Below are 15798 nucleotides of genomic sequence, written 5' to 3' on the forward strand. Positions count from 1 at the left end.
TATTCTGCTGCGGATCCGCGGGCATTGTACAGTACCATGTAAGTCTATGGGATTTAAAAACTGCAGTGCACATGCTGCGGATTGTTCCACGCAGATTTGCTGCGGTTTTAAATCCGCAGCATGTCAAATCTTTCTGTGGATTCTGCAGAGGTTTGACATCTGTTCCACTGTCCAGGTGTCAAACCGCAGGCAAATCCGCAGGTAAACCGCAGGTCACTTTACCTGCAAATCCATGCGGAAAAATCCGCAGATGATTCCGCACTGTGTGCACTCACCCTTACAGTCACATAGAAGGGGGATGAGCCAAGTCCCGGGGATAGTTTTAAATTTGAAGTGGCAGTTGGTGGTTGGACATCCTAAGGGGAGGAAGCCATTTTTTAGGAAGAAGAAGTACCTCAGGGCAGAAACAGAGCACAGTGCTGAAGAGATATTCAGACTTAATAAAACAAGAGGTTACTAACATCTACCTGTCTGCAGATGCACAGGAATCATCAACCGTGAGTGTAATCGTATACCTCAGTTTACTGCTGTGTGTAAATAATAATTTTCCCCATTACCTTCAGTAAAAAGACTTCTGTTTCAAGTTCTTATGGCTGCTTCATGACTGGGACTCAAATGCACTAATTACTATCACCGTCATCATCTTCTGCCTAGAGGCAGTTACTGTGTAAACATTGTATTGTGGAGTTTCCTGTGTGCGTGTAATCTGAGAAGGAAAGACTTTTCTTCTGACATAAACAACCCTCATTCATACACCACATGAGAACGCCACATATGTACCTACAATGCATGACACTTACATGCATGATGCCTTACAAAGGGATTGAAAAAAAAATGTTGGCGTGGTGCTTCACATGCCTCTGTTCGGCACGTTCCATTTAACCCCTTTCTGACATCAGACGTACTATCCCGTCCATGGGACCCGGGCCCCTATGCCCATGGACGGGATAGTACGTCTACCGCGATCAGCGGCGCCCACGTGGTGAGCGCCGCTGATCGCGGCCGGGTGTCAGCTGATTATCACAGCTGACACCCGGCACAATGTGTCAGGGGTGGTCACGGATCGCCCCCGGCACGTTAACCCCTTGCACACTGCGATCAAACACGATCGCGGTGTACCGGGGGTTAAAGGGAAGCATCAGCAGGGAGCGGGCTCCCTCCATGCTTCACTGAGCCCCCCACGGCAGCGCAATGTGCAGCGCTGCTGTGGGGGTCTCCTTTCCTGCAGGCCCCCGAATCCAAGATGGCGACGGGGGCCTTCGGAGGCCTGCAGGAAGCTGGCTTCCTCAGTGCCTGCAAAGCGCAGGCAAGAGGAAGTCTTCTTCAATGCCTATGACAGATTGCTGATCTGTCACAGTGATCTGTGATGTGACAGATCAGCGATCTGTCACAGGACAGTGATGTCCCACCTGGGACTATTTAATAAAGTTAAAAAAAAAATAAAAAAAAGTGTTAAAATAATTAAAAAAAAAAATCGCCAAATAAATTAGAAAAAAAAAAAAAAATTCCCCCAAATAAATCCATTTTTTGGAGATAAAAAAAAAAACAATAAAAGTACACATATTAGGTATCGCCGTGTCCGTAACGACCCGCCCTATAAAACTGTCCCATTAGTTAACCCCTTTAGTGAACCCCTTAAAAAATAAAAATAAAAAACGAAGCAAAAAATAATGATTTATTATCATACCGCCAAGCAAAAAGTGTAATAACGCGCGATCAAAAAGACGCATATAAATATCCTTGGTACCGCTGAAAACGTCATCTTGTCCCGCAAAAAACGGGCCATGGCACAGCATCATCAGCAAAAAAATAAAAAAGTTATAGCTCGCAGAATAAAGCGATGCAAAAATAATTATTTTTTATATAAAATAGTTTTCATTGCATAAAACCGACAAAACATAAAAAAAGACCTAAATGAGGTATCGCTGTAACCGTACTGACCCGAAGAATAAAACTGCTTTATCAATTTTACCGCACGCGGAACGGTGTAAACGCACTCCCCCAAAAGAAATTCATGAAACGCTGGTTTTTGTTCATTCTGCGTCCCAAAAATCGGAATAAAAAGCGATCAAAAAATGTCACGTGCCCGAAAATGGTACCAATAAAAACGTCAACTCGTTCCGCAAAAAATAAGACCTCACATGGGTCAAAATACGGAAAAATTATAGCTCTCAATATGTGGTGATGCAAAAACTATTTTTACAATAAAAAGCGTCTTTTAGCGTGCGACAGCTGCCAAACATAAAAACCGCCATAAATAGTAAATCACACCCCCCGTTATCACCCCCTTAGTTAGGGAAAAATAAAAATAAAAAAAATGTATTTATTTCCATTTTTCCGTTAGGGTTAGGGCTAGGCTTAGGGCTAGGGTTAGGGTTAGGGTAGGGTTAGGGTTAGGGTTAGGGCTAGGGTTAGGGCTGAGATTAGGGTTAGGGGTGTGTTGGGGTTCGGGTTGGAGTTAGAATTGGGGGTTTCCACTGTTTGGGCACATCAGGGGCTCTCCAAATGCAACATTGCGTCTGATCTCAATTCCAGCCAATTCTGAGTTGAAAAAGTCAAATGGTGCTCCTTCCCTTCCAAGCTCTGCCATGCGCCCAAACAGTGTTTTACCCCCACATGTAGGGTATCAGCCTACTCAGGACAAATTGCAAAACAATTTTTGGGGTCCAATTTCTCCTGTTACCCTTAGGAAAATAAAAAATTGGGGGCAAAAATATCATTTTTGTGGAAAAAAATTATTTTTTTATTTTCACGTCCGAGCGTTATAAACTTCTGTGAAGCATTTGGGGGTTCAAAGTGCTCACCACACATCTAGATAAGTTCCGTGGGGGGTCTAGTATCCAAAATGGGGTCACTTGTGGGGAGTTTCAATAGTTTAGGTACATCAGGGGCTCTCCAAACGCACATGACACCCGCAGACCATTCCATCAAAGTCTGCATTCCAAAACGTCACTGCTTCCCTTCCGAGCCCCGACGTGTGTCCATACAGTAGTTTTCTCCCACATATGGGGTGTCAGCGTACTCAGGACAAATTGGACAACAACTTTTGGGGTCCAATTTCTCCTGTTACCCTTGGGAAAATGAAAAAATTGGGGACTAATTGATCATGTTTGTGGAAAAATACGATTTTTTTATTTTCATGCCCTGGCATTATAAACTTCTGTGAAGCCCTTGGGGGTTCAAAGTGCTCACCACACATCTAGATAAGTTCCTTAGGGGGTCTCGTTTCCAAAATGGGGTCATATGTGGGGGGTTTCCACTGTTTAGGTACATTAGGGGCTCTCCAAAGTCAGCATGACACCCGCAGAACATTCCCTCAAAGTCTGCATTCCAAAACGTCACTGCTTCCCTTCCGAGCCCCGACGTGTGTCCATACAGTAGTTTTCTCCCACATATGGGGTGTCAGCGTACTCAGGACAAATTGGACAACAACTTTTGGGGTTCAATTTCTCCTGTTACCCTTGGGAAAATAAAAAAATTGGGGACTAATTGATCATGTTTGTGGAAAAAATACGATTTTTTTATTTTCATGCCCGGGCATTATAAACTTCTGTGAAGCCCTTGGGGGTTCAAAGTGCTCACCTCACATCTAGATAAGTTCCTTAGGGGGTCTAGTTTTCAAAATGGGATCATTTGTGGGGGCTTTCCACTGTTAAGGTAAATTAGGGGCTCTCCAAAGGCAACATGACACCCGCAGACCATTCCATCAATGTCTGCATTCCAAAACGTCACTACTTCCCTTCCGAGCCCCGACGTGTGCCCATACAGTAGTTTTCTCCCACATATGGGGTGTCAGCATACTCAGGACAAATTGGACAACAACTTTTGGGGTCCAATTTCTCCTGTTACCCTTGGGAAAATAAAAAAATGGTGACTAAAAGATCATGTTTGTGGAAAAAATACGATTTTTTTATTTTCACGCCAGGGCGTTATAAACTTCTGTGAAGCACTGGGGGGTTCAAAGTGCTCACCACACATCTAGATAAGTTCCTTGGGGGGTCTAGTTTACAAAATGGTGTCATTTGTGGGGGGTTTCCACTGTTTAGGTACATCAGGGGTTTTCCAATCGCGACATGGTGTCCGATCTCAATTCCAGCCAAAAACGTCAAATGGCGCTGCTTCCCTTCCGAGCTCTGCCATGCGCCCAAATAGTGGTTTACCCCCACATGTGGGGTATCAGCGTACTCAGGACAAATTGCACAATAACTTTTAGGGTGCTGTTACCCTTGGAAAAATAAGAATTGAGGGTGAAAAGATCATTTTTGTGGAAAAAATATGATTTATTAATTGTACGGCTTTATGTTATAAACTTCTGTGAAGCCCTTGGGGGTTCAAAGTTCTCACCACACATCTAGATAAGTTCCTTAGGGGGTCTAGTTTCCAAAATGGTGTCATTTGTGGGGGGTTTCCACTGTTTTGGTACATCAGGGGTTTTCCAATCGCGACATGGTGTCTGATCTCAATTCCAGCCAAAAACGTCAAATGGCGCTGCTTCCCTTCCAAGCTCTGCCATGCGCCCAAATAGTGGTTTACCCCCACATGTGAGGTATCAGCGTACTCAGGACAAATTGCACAATAACTTTTAGGGTCTTGTTACCCTTGGGAAAATAAAAATTGGGGTGAAAAGATCATTTTTGTGGAAAAAATATGATTTTTTAATTGTACCGCTGTACGTTATAAACTTCTGTAAAGCCCTTGTGGGTACAAAGTTCTCACCACATATCTAGATAAGTTCCTTGGTGGGTCTAGTTTCCAAAATGGGGTCACTTGTAGGGGGTTTCCACTGTTTTGGTACATCAGGGACTCTGCAAACGTGACATGGCGTCCGATCTGAATTCCAGCCAATTTTGCATTGAAAAAGTCAAACGGCGCTCCTTCCATTCTGAGCTCTGCCATGCGCCGAAACAGTCGTTCCCCCCCACAAATCAGGTATCAGCGTACTCAGGACAAATTGCACAATAACTTTTGCAGTCCAATTTCTCCTGTTACCCTTGGTAAAATAAAAAAAATTGAACCTGAAGTATTTTTTTTGTGAAAAAAAGTTAGATGTTCATTTTTTTTTAAATATTCAAAAAAATTCCTGTGACGCACCTAAAGGGTTAATAAACTTCTTGAATGTGGTTTTGAGCACCTTAAAGGGTGCAGTTTTTAGAATGGTGTCACTTTTGGGTATTTTCTATCATATAGACCCCTCAAAGTGGCTTCAAATGTGATGTGGTCCTAAAAATAAAATGGTGTTGTAAAAATGAGAAATCGCTGGTCAACTTTTAACCCTTATAACTTCCTAACAAAAAAAAATTTTGGTTCCAAAATTGTGCTGATGTAAAGTAAACATGTGGGAAATGTTAGTTATCAAGTTTTTTGTGTGCCGTATCTCTGTGATTTAAGGGCATAAAAATTCAAAGTTGGAAAAATGCGAAATTTTCAAAATTTTTGCCAAATTTCCATTTTTTTCACAAATAAGCGCAAGTTATTTGAATTAAATTTTACCACTATCATGAAGTACAATATGTCACGAGAAAACAATGTCAGAATCACTGGGATCCATGGAAGCGTTCCAGAGTTATGACCTCATAAAGGTACAGTGGTCAGAATTGTAAAAATTGGCCCGTTCATGAACGTGCAAACCATCCTTGGGGGTGAAGGGGTTAAAGGGAACCTGTCACCAGTTTTGTCATATAACAACTTAAACTATGAAATAAAAAAGGGGAGAAGCCAGCACTGCTTATGGTCAGAATGCAATACATGAAGTGCTTGCCGTGCGTGCTGGGTTATGCATGCCCTTCTTTCTGTCTTTATTGTGATTGATCTAGGCTGCTGTACACACATACAGAAACCCTGCCCCAGGCTCTATTTGATTATGCACCTGTGTCCGGGCCTGCTTCACCCTTCATCTGTGGTTGCTGGTTGGGCAGTGTGGAGGTCAGATCTGAAATGTCCATGTCTGTCCGGACCTGGTCAGCCTTTTGCTGCGCTCACCCTTTCTGGTGTCATGGGAGTGATTCAGAAACACTTCAGGTACATTTTACATTTAATATAGTCTTGCTTTTTATTAACATTTAGGAGGCCGTAATGGCACAGCAAATAAAAAAAACGTAGAGTAGGACTGCCCCATATGAGAATGCCTTGACATGGCGGGGTGGCTCAAAGAATTGATCAATTGTTTGCTAAATGTCTCATTTTAAAGTACAGTTAGAAATCAATTTGTGCATATGCACTTTATGTATTGCGTTGTAACCATAGGCAGCGCTGGCTTCTCCCCTTTTTTAACTAAAACTGTGACCTTAAGTGCCTGTGCTGCAGTCTGTAAATGCTTATATAACCCCCTGACTTTCCCTGTATAGCACCCCAAAAACCTTAAAGGGAAGGTGCCATCCAAAAAATTTTTTTTCAGCAATTGAAAAAATGTAAAGAATTAATGTTTACATTTTCTTAAAAAATATTATCATTTGTTTTTAATTTTGCAAAATATGAAAAATAATTTTAAAAAGTTTGGCATTTCCACTTGTTAACACTAGGGGGAGCAGCTACTGAAATCTGGCACAAAAACCTATGACATCTAGGAACACAGTGAGCAGCCATTTTGATGGGGCCTGCAAAGTTACTGACTGTCTGTGCATGTAAAGTCTGGATCAGACCAGACCATCAATCAGCAGAAATGTTTCCTGGATTTCTGTGGAGCAGACAAGCAGACGGTCCATCCATGTGTATAAAACACAGCACTCTATGTACAATCCCTGGCCCCGAACAGGGCACCCCCCATAGACCAGCACACTGCTCTCCTGAAATACTCTGTGCTGCTGTTGCCCTGCTCCTTCCACCATATATCAGGCCCCTGTCGCCTCGCTTTCACACATCGCCAGGACAGGATCTGAGGAGAGGAATGGGGTCTTTGGTCACTGAGGATGGCAGGCAGGAAGGATTCTGGGAGCAGGGTGACAGCAGCACAGAGTATTTCAGGAGAGCAGTGTGCTGGTCTATGGGGGGCACAGAGGGAGATATATGGGGAGGAGCAGGGTGACAGCAGCACAGAGTATTTCAGGAGAGCAGTGTGCTGGTCTATGGGGGGCACAGAGGGAGATACATGGGGGAGGAGCAGGGTGACAGCAGCACAGAGTATTTCAGGAGAGCAGTGTGCTGGTCTATGGGGGGCACAGAGGGAGATAAATGGTGGAGGAGCAGGGTGACAGCAGCACAGAGTATTTCAGGAGAGCAGTGTGCTGGTCTATGGGGGGCACAGAGGAAGATATATGGTGGAGGAGCAGGGTGACAGCAGCACAGAGTATTTCAGGAGAGCAGTGTGCTGGTCTATGGAGGTCACAGAGGGAGATATATGGGGGAGGAGCAGGGTGACAGCAGCACAGAGTATTTCAGGAGAGCAGTGTGCTGGTCTATGGGGGGCACAGAGGGAGATACATGGGGGAGGAGCAGGGTGACAGCAGCACAGAGTATTTCAGGAGAGCAGTGTGCTGGTCTATGGGGGGCACAGAGGGAGATAAATGGTGGAGGAGCAGGGTGAGAGCAGCATAGAGTATTTCAGGAGAGCAGTGCCCTGGTCTATGGGGGGCACAGAGGGAGATATATGGGGGAGGAGCAGGGTGACAGCAGCACAGAGTATTTCAGGAGAGCAGTGTACTGGTCTATGGGGGGCACAGAGGGAGATATATGGGGAGGAGCAGGGTGACAGCAGCACAGAAATCCAGGAAACATTTCTGCTGATTGATGGCCTGTTCTGATCCAGACTTTGCAGGCAAAGACCCCATTCCCCTCCTCAGATCCTGTCCTGGCGATGTGTGAAAGCGAGGTGACAGGGGCAGTCCGGGGTGATGCTGGGAAGCAGGCTGGGGGAAATGTAGCCATACAGTAACAATAAAAATGAGACCCCTCTCTTCAGCTGCCTCACCAGCCCTCCCCTGACTGCACCTATTACACCTGACCCGTGTGCAGGTGCTCAGCCAGAACCACCCTAGAATGCTTTTAGCAGATAATACTGCCATAGTGTTCTCACATAATACCACCATATACTTCACACATAATGCCGCCATATAGTTCATACCACCATGTAGATCACACATAAAACCAGCAGGGTGACAGCAGCACAGAGTATTTCAGGAGAGCAGTATCACACGGGATAGGATTAGATACACGGCTCAGCAGACAGTATCACACAAGAGAGGATTAGACACACAGCTCTGCAGACAGTATCACATGGGATAGGATTAGATACACAGCTCAGCACACAGTATCACACAGGATAGGATTAGATACATGGCTCAGCAGACAGTATCACACAAGAGAGGATTAGATACACGGCTCAGCAGACAGTATCACACAAGAGAGGATTAGATACACGGCTCAGCAGACAGTATCACACAAGAGAGGATTAGATACACGGCTCAGCAGAAAGTATCACACAAGAGAGGATTAGATACACAGCTCTGCAGTCAGTTTCACACAGGGGAGGATTAGATACACGGCTGAGCAGTCAGTATCACACAGGAGAGGATTAGATACACGGCTCAGCAGGCAGTATCACACAGGATAGGATTAGATACACGGCTCAGCAGTCAGTATCACACAGGAGAGGATTAGATACACGGCTCAGCAGACAGTATCACACAGGAGAGGATTAGATACACGGCTCAGCAAACAGTATCACACAGGGGAGGATTAGGTACACAGCACAGCAGACAGTATCACAGGAGAGGATTAGATACATGGCTCAGCAGTCAGTATCACACAGGAGAGGATTAGATACAAGGCTCAGAAGGCAGTATCACACAAGACAGTATTGCAGATATGCCCACACTGGTGAAACTTCCAGCCCCCCCCCCAATTATACACTAGACTATGGGCTGTATATGTCACTGTCCTCCTCAGACAGCCATAAAAGCTGTCATAAAAAGGAAGGTGTCAGATTACCGGAGATCATGGGGCTGTGAGTGAGGAGGCGGAGACAGAGCAGGAGGACAGTGGAGCTGGAGCAGGAAGCACAGTGCAGTAAGTGGAGCTCAGCAGATAGCACTGGGCTACAGTAAAATGGCGCCCAGCCACACCTACAGCAGTGAATGGTGCAGCCCACAGGGGCGTGCCCAGTTCACTGCTAATGAGGCTGCAATGTGGGGTCGGGAGCCGACCGCAGTCTCCTATGTCCAGGGACGGCCATATTTGCAGACTGTATGAGTCCTCCACAGATCTGCAAATCAAGATGGCAGCGCCCAGTGGCTACATTAAAACATTATTACAAACAAACCATAAATCCTAGTTAGTACAACATTTGCTGAAACAACATGTTTTGTTACTTACTCTTTTTTTGCAAATTATATAAAATTGCGGCACCTTCCCTTTAAGTTCTCACGCTCTGTATGGAAATAGGATCGGTCCAATCCGATGAGCATGGTTTAGTGTATCTCCATTCCTCCCCCCAGCTTCTGCTCATTGTATTCCTTCTTTAATTGATTTGAATGATGCCTCGCGTCATCCACATTTTCGGGCAAAATCTTGCACCTGTGCACAGAAATTGCAGCTCTTGCCTGCGCACTATGGTTTGGCCTTCTGCGGGCGCATGCGCATTTATGTTTTGCCTCTGCCCGCAGTAAAGCATAGTGCGCTGGCGCGAGCTGCGATTTCTGTGCACGAGGCATCATCCACGTCAGTTAAAGAAGGGGGATGGTGAGCAGCAGCCAGGGGGAGGGATGGAGAGGCCCGAAATCACGCCCATCGGACTGGACCGACCCGATTTTAATACAGCGTAGGACAACTTAAAAAGATTTGAGGGGGGGCATACAGTGGTAGTCAAGGGGCTACATAAGCATTTATGGACTGCAGCACAGGCGATAAATAAGGTATATGAGAAAACTGGTGACAGGTTCACTTTAAATGCTCACGAACCCACTCCACACACCCCAACACACCATCATTGACCATGAAAGGGTTAAGATACAATTCACAGTCATGAATACATTTAGATCTGGTATAAACTTTATAAAGAATGTCAGTATCTGTATACTATGATGAACATCATATTCAGTAACCTCCATGTGAATATAGTGAGGCAGTGGGTTCTCATTGCACACAGTTATCTCTCCAAGATTGATGGGAAAACAATGAAACAACGGAACACAATGGAGCTAATGAAAATGCCTCACTAGTCAGAATATCAGCAAGGAATCTATGGAGTCTTTCAGCATACTTTATGTATATAATTATACAGTGGGTGAAATAAGTATTGAACACGGCACCAATTTTCTAAGTAAATATATTTCTAAATGTACTATTGACATGAAATGCTCATCAGATGTCAGTAACAACCCATCCAATACACACAGGCAAAGAAATCAAACCATATAATTGCATTAAATGCAGGAGATTTGCAGAAAAAAAACACAAAAATATGTGCGGATTTCCATTGTGGAATTGCACTAAAACCAAATGTAATACACCTGTGACTATATTAATAAAACATGACATAGAAACTGCAGCACCAAAAAACATGATAAAAACACATGTAAATAATGCAATGAGCAAAGCGGATGTAACTTTATTTACCTAGTAGGTGCAGAAATAGTAAGAAAAACTCAACAAATACTCATCGTTGAAATGTAGCATTAGATTAGAGTCACACCAGTGTATATGTTCTCATCTGAGAGATTTGGGCCAATTATGCTAATCACACTTTGATCAGAGTGTCAGTATAGTGTGATCCGATTTTCTCAGATAAGGAGAAGATGGAGAAAAAAAAAATTCTCCATCTTCTTCATTCTGTGAGTGCTCGGAAATTGGACTGCACTCAGATGTCAATGTTTTCCACAGACTCATTGACTTGCTTGGTTGAGTGCAATCTGAATATTGGAATAAAACTGGGGCATCAGACAGGTTTGGCCCCATGGCATAACATTGGTCCAGGTGTGATCCGATGTTTTGAAGCATTGCACTCGGAGTGAAAGTACACATCTGTCCTTGGGGTGACAACAAGCTGCTCTATACACATATCCAAGGTTCTTAACTCAGTGGCCTTAGAATATACCGAGATGTTTGTTAATACTAGTTCACTAACCTCATAGGCCTCATTCAGACATCCATTTTTCTCTTACACACCGTGTGTGAAACAAAATCACAGAGACATGACCTTTTTTTATTGGCATCATGGATAAAAATCACCCATAAGTATATGGGTCTGTGAAAGTCACAGGGAGCACAGCGTGCGCTGTCCGTGATATACATTGTAATGGATAGGAGAAGTTTAACAATTTATCATTTCATTTTTTTCATACATGAAACTCTGAAGGTAAATACTAACGCCCTGACAAAACCTGGATCAATAACACCGATGACACTCAAGCCATTTTTTTTGTGCATCAGAATAATCATCGACAGCTGAATGAGGCACCTACAGTGGAATGTAAAAGTTTGTGCACCCCCTGGTCAAAATTACTGTTATTGTAAAGAGTTAAGCAAGTTGAAGATGAATTGATCTCTAAAACGATTAAAGTTAAAGATCAGTCCCCAAACTTTTACATGATGCTGTAATAGTGTGTTCAATCTATTGAGTCCCGTAGACCACTTTCAAGCAGCATTATTTGGTATGCAAAATAATTATACCGCAGATCGCTGTTAAAATGCTAAGTTTTTGTAATGAAAAAAAATCATGACAAAAACTTTTTCCACATTTAATGTTACCCATAATCTGTCCAATTCAACCGAAAACAAATGTAATCTTTTAGGATGGAAAAAGAAAAATAACTAAAGTAATTTGAGTGAATAAATATGCAGACCCTTAAAGTAATATTTTGTTGAAGTACCGTTTGAATTTATGACAACATACTGTCATGTCGGACACTGTTCACACCAGGGTGTCCGGCAGACAGCGGTAACACCCCATCCTACCACTTTGTTCTCAGCGGCGCTGGTTGGTCTTCTGATCCGGCTTGGATTGGGTTAACCAGGTTGTCATTCTGACTGAGGGTTTAACCACGCCCTCTGTCTTTAAATTGTCCTGCGTGACTATGGACATCGCCGACTATAGCTCTTGCCTTGTGCTAGCGATACCGGTCTGGAGTGGTGGTCTAAGGAGCATACTGTTTCTGGTGTAGTATATTCCGTTGTTGCCATTTTGCCTCCCTGTGTTGTATTTTTTGGTTGCCCTTGCACCTTATTGTATTCTCCTGTGTGTACGCGGTGTGGTGCGTTTCCTTTATCCCTGTCCATACTTATTTGTGGTGTCTGGTGTTTGGTCTCCTCACTGGGTGGAGGGTTCAGCTTAGGGCTGGACAGGAGACAAGGACAGGGTGGAGGCCCAGGCAGGCACACCTTCAGTGTAAACCCTGGGTTGAGGGACAGACAGGGTTTCCCCTAGTCTGAGGGACACCGCAGGGGCCCCGGGGTTTTAGCCTAAAGTTACCTAGGCTTCCCATGACACATTCAGCATTTTTGGGTAGGAGTCGATCAGTATGGCACATTCAAAATTGACAATCTTTGCCCATTCTTCTTTCCCATAGCTCTCCAAATCTATCAGATTGCAAGGGCATCTCTCTCTTCAGGTCAACCCACAGATTTTCACTTGGATTCAGGTCTGGAATCTGGCTGGGCTATTCCAAACCTTTGATCTTCTGGTGAAGCCATTCTATTGTCGATTTGGAGGTATGCTTAAGGTCTCTTCGATTTTAGCTTTTTGTCCAGCCTGAAGTTTTTGATTCAAAATTTACTGACATTTGGAATATTCATTCATCCCTCCACCATGACTAAAGCCCCAATTCCAGCTGGCAAAAACAGCCCAGCCCACAGCAAAACACTGCCTCCACCATGCTTCACTGTGGGTATGGTGTTCTTTTGTATGGTATTGGTTTTGCACAAACCATACCTTTTAGAATTATGTCCAAAAAGTTAAAATTTGGCTCATTAGACCATGACCATTTCCCACATTATTTTCGCAGACTTGATGTAGATTTTGGTAAATCATACCTGGGCTTGGAGTTTTTTCTTTAAAACAAAAGGTTTCCATCTTACCACTCTACCCCACAATTCAGACATAAAAATAATGCAGGAAACTGTTATCATATGCATTAAATAACCAATATTTGCCGGAAAATCCTGCAGCTCTTTTAATGTTTCTGTAATCCTCTTGGCAGCCTCCCGGCCCTATTTTTTTCTTGTCTTTTCATCAATGTTTGAGTGACATCCAGTTCTATGTAATGTCACTACTGTGTCAATTTTAAATCACTTCGTGATGACCATCTTCACAGTTTCCATGAGACATCCAATTTCTTGTCAAAAAAATTGTACCCTTCTTATAATTGATAACGTTCAACAAAGAGATCCTTTTGCTGTGTTGTAAGCTGTTTATGAACCATGAATTTTGCTGTAAAATTAAACTTGGAAAATGTCAAGAACAGCTGACATAGTTGTCATGGGAGATTTCAACTATCCTGACATTTGTTGGGAATCTCTCTCAGGCAAAACTAACAGGTCAAGGAAATTCTTATCCTCTCTTGCTGACAACTTTATTTTCCAAAAGGTAGGGGAGAAAACAAAGGGATCTGCTACCTTGGATCTAATCCTTATAAACAGGGAGAAAATGGTTGAGGAGGTAAAAGTGGCTGGGACCCTAGGAGGTAGCGACCATGCTATTTTAGAATATTGGATAACTAGAGGAGGAAGACCTGTGAAAACTCAGACGTCAAGGTTAGTTTTCAGAAAGGCAGATTTTAAGGGATTCAGAAAGAGAATTTGAGGGATTCAACGGCTGGATATCCTTAAGGGCAAAAATGTCCAGGAAGGATGGGAAATCTTGAAAAATGAAATTCTCAAAGCACAATTGTTATCAATTCCGAAAAGAGGAAAGAATAGGAAGCATTTATGGAAACCAGGATGGATGAACACAGAACTTAAGCACATGCTAAAAAGGAAGAAAGAAATGTTTATCAAATGGAAAGAGGGAGGCATATCTAAAGAAGAATATAATGCTGTCTGCAGAACTTGCAGGGCACAAATCAGATTACCAAAGCTGACAACGAATTAAGGCTTGCAAGAGATGTCAAAAGCAATAATAAAGGATTTTGGGGATATGTCAAAAGTAAAAGAAAAGTCAAAGATGCTATAGGATTTTTACAGGATGAATATGATGAAATGGTAAGACAGGATGTTGAGAAGGCTGAACTTTTAAATTCCTATTTTGCATCTGTTTTCTCTCAGAAAGGAAAGGTAACATCAACTGTTCTTCACTGCCTTATTAAAGGAATAGAAGAATCTAGGATATCTATAAACAAAAATATAGCGAGGAAACACTTAGCTAACCTAAATGAATTCAAGTCTCCAGGTCCAGATGAATTACACCCCAGAGTACTGAAGGAGATAGCAGAAGAAATTGTTGAACCGCTCTCCATAATCTTTGAAAATTCTTGGAGAACAGAAGTCCCAGAAGACTGGAGAAGAGCAAATGTTGTTCCTATCTTCAAAAAGGGGAAGAAGGTGGACCCAGGCAACTATAGGCCGGTGAGTCTGACTTCTATACCAGGAAAGATCTTTGAACAAATTATTAAACAACATGTATGTCAGTACCTGGATAAGAATGAAGTGCTTAAACAGAGTCAGCATGGGTTTGTAATTAATAAGTCATGTCAGACTAACTTAATTTCCTTCTATGACAGAATCACTGATTGGGTGGATCAGGGAAATGCTGTAGATATAGTATATCTTGACTTCAGCAAAGCATTTGACAAAGTATCTCAAACAATCCTTATTGAAAAAATGGCTAAGTATGGAATAGACAAGGCAACTGTTTGGTGGATTCATATCTGGTTTAGTGATTGTACCCAAAGAGTGGTCGTAAATGGCTGCACATCCAGTTGGAAGAATGTCTCAAGTGGGGTACCACAGGGCTCTGTCCTGGGCCCTGTATTGTTCAACATCTTTATCAACGATTTAGATGAAGGAATTGATGGTAAACTGATTAAATTTGCTGATGACACAAAGCTAGGCGGGATTGCTAATACTAGAGAAGAGAGAGGATTTAAAAAGAAATAAATAAACTGGAGCAGTGGGCAGCAACTAACAGAATGGTTTTTAACAGGAAAAAATGCAAAGTACTACATCTGGGCAATAAAAATGAAAAAAGCATATACAGAATGGGAGGAATAGGGCTAAGCAACAGCACATGTGAAAACGACTTGGGTATACTAATAGATCACAGACTGAACATGAGCCAACAGTGTGATGCAGCAGCAAAAAAGGTAAATGCAATTCTAGGAGGTATTAACAGAAGCATATAGTCTAGATCACGTGAAGTCATTATTTCCCTCTACTCCTCTTTGGTCAGACCTCATCTGGAATATTGTGTCCAGTTTTGGGTGCCACATTTTAAAAAAGACATCAACAAACTGGAGCAAGTTCAGAAAAGAGAGACCAGAATGGTGACTGGTCTGCAAACCCTGTCTTATGAGGAAAGGTTGCAGGATTTGGGAATGTTTAGCTTGCAGAAGAGAAGACTGAGCGGAGACTTAATAGCTGTCTACAAATATCTGAAGGGCTGTCACATTGTAGAAGGATCATCTTTATTCTCATTTGCACAAGGAAAGACTAGAAGCAATGGGATGAGACACAGATTAAATATAAGAAAAAACTTTTTGACAGCAGAGTGATCAATGAGTGGAACAGGCTGCCACGAGAGGTGGTGAGTGCTCCTTCAATAGAAGTTTTCAAACAGAGGCTGGACAGACATCTGTCTGGGATGATTTAGCGAATCCTGCTTTGAGCAGGGGGTTGGACCAGATGGCCCAGGAGGCCCCTTCCAACTCTACGATT

The 15798-nt window shown here is 43.0% G+C and overlaps 1 long non-coding RNA gene across 1 annotated transcript in view; it reads left to right on the forward strand.

Moving 5' to 3' along the window:
- Positions 1-352: 352 nt before the first annotated feature.
- Positions 353-15798, forward strand: part of LOC141098443 (uncharacterized) — a 155335-nt gene continuing 139889 nt past the window's right edge. Inside the window, exon 1 of the long non-coding RNA XR_012234234.1 lies at positions 353-497. This is a non-coding gene — a long non-coding RNA (uncharacterized lncRNA). The remainder of the gene's footprint in view (positions 498-15798) is intronic.

This window comes from Dendrobates tinctorius, unplaced genomic scaffold, assembly GCF_039654945.1.
Source record: "Dendrobates tinctorius isolate UK_male_01 unplaced genomic scaffold, ASM3965494v1 ptg000091l, whole genome shotgun sequence".
NCBI classification, from domain to species: domain Eukaryota; kingdom Metazoa; phylum Chordata; class Amphibia; order Anura; family Dendrobatidae; genus Dendrobates; species Dendrobates tinctorius.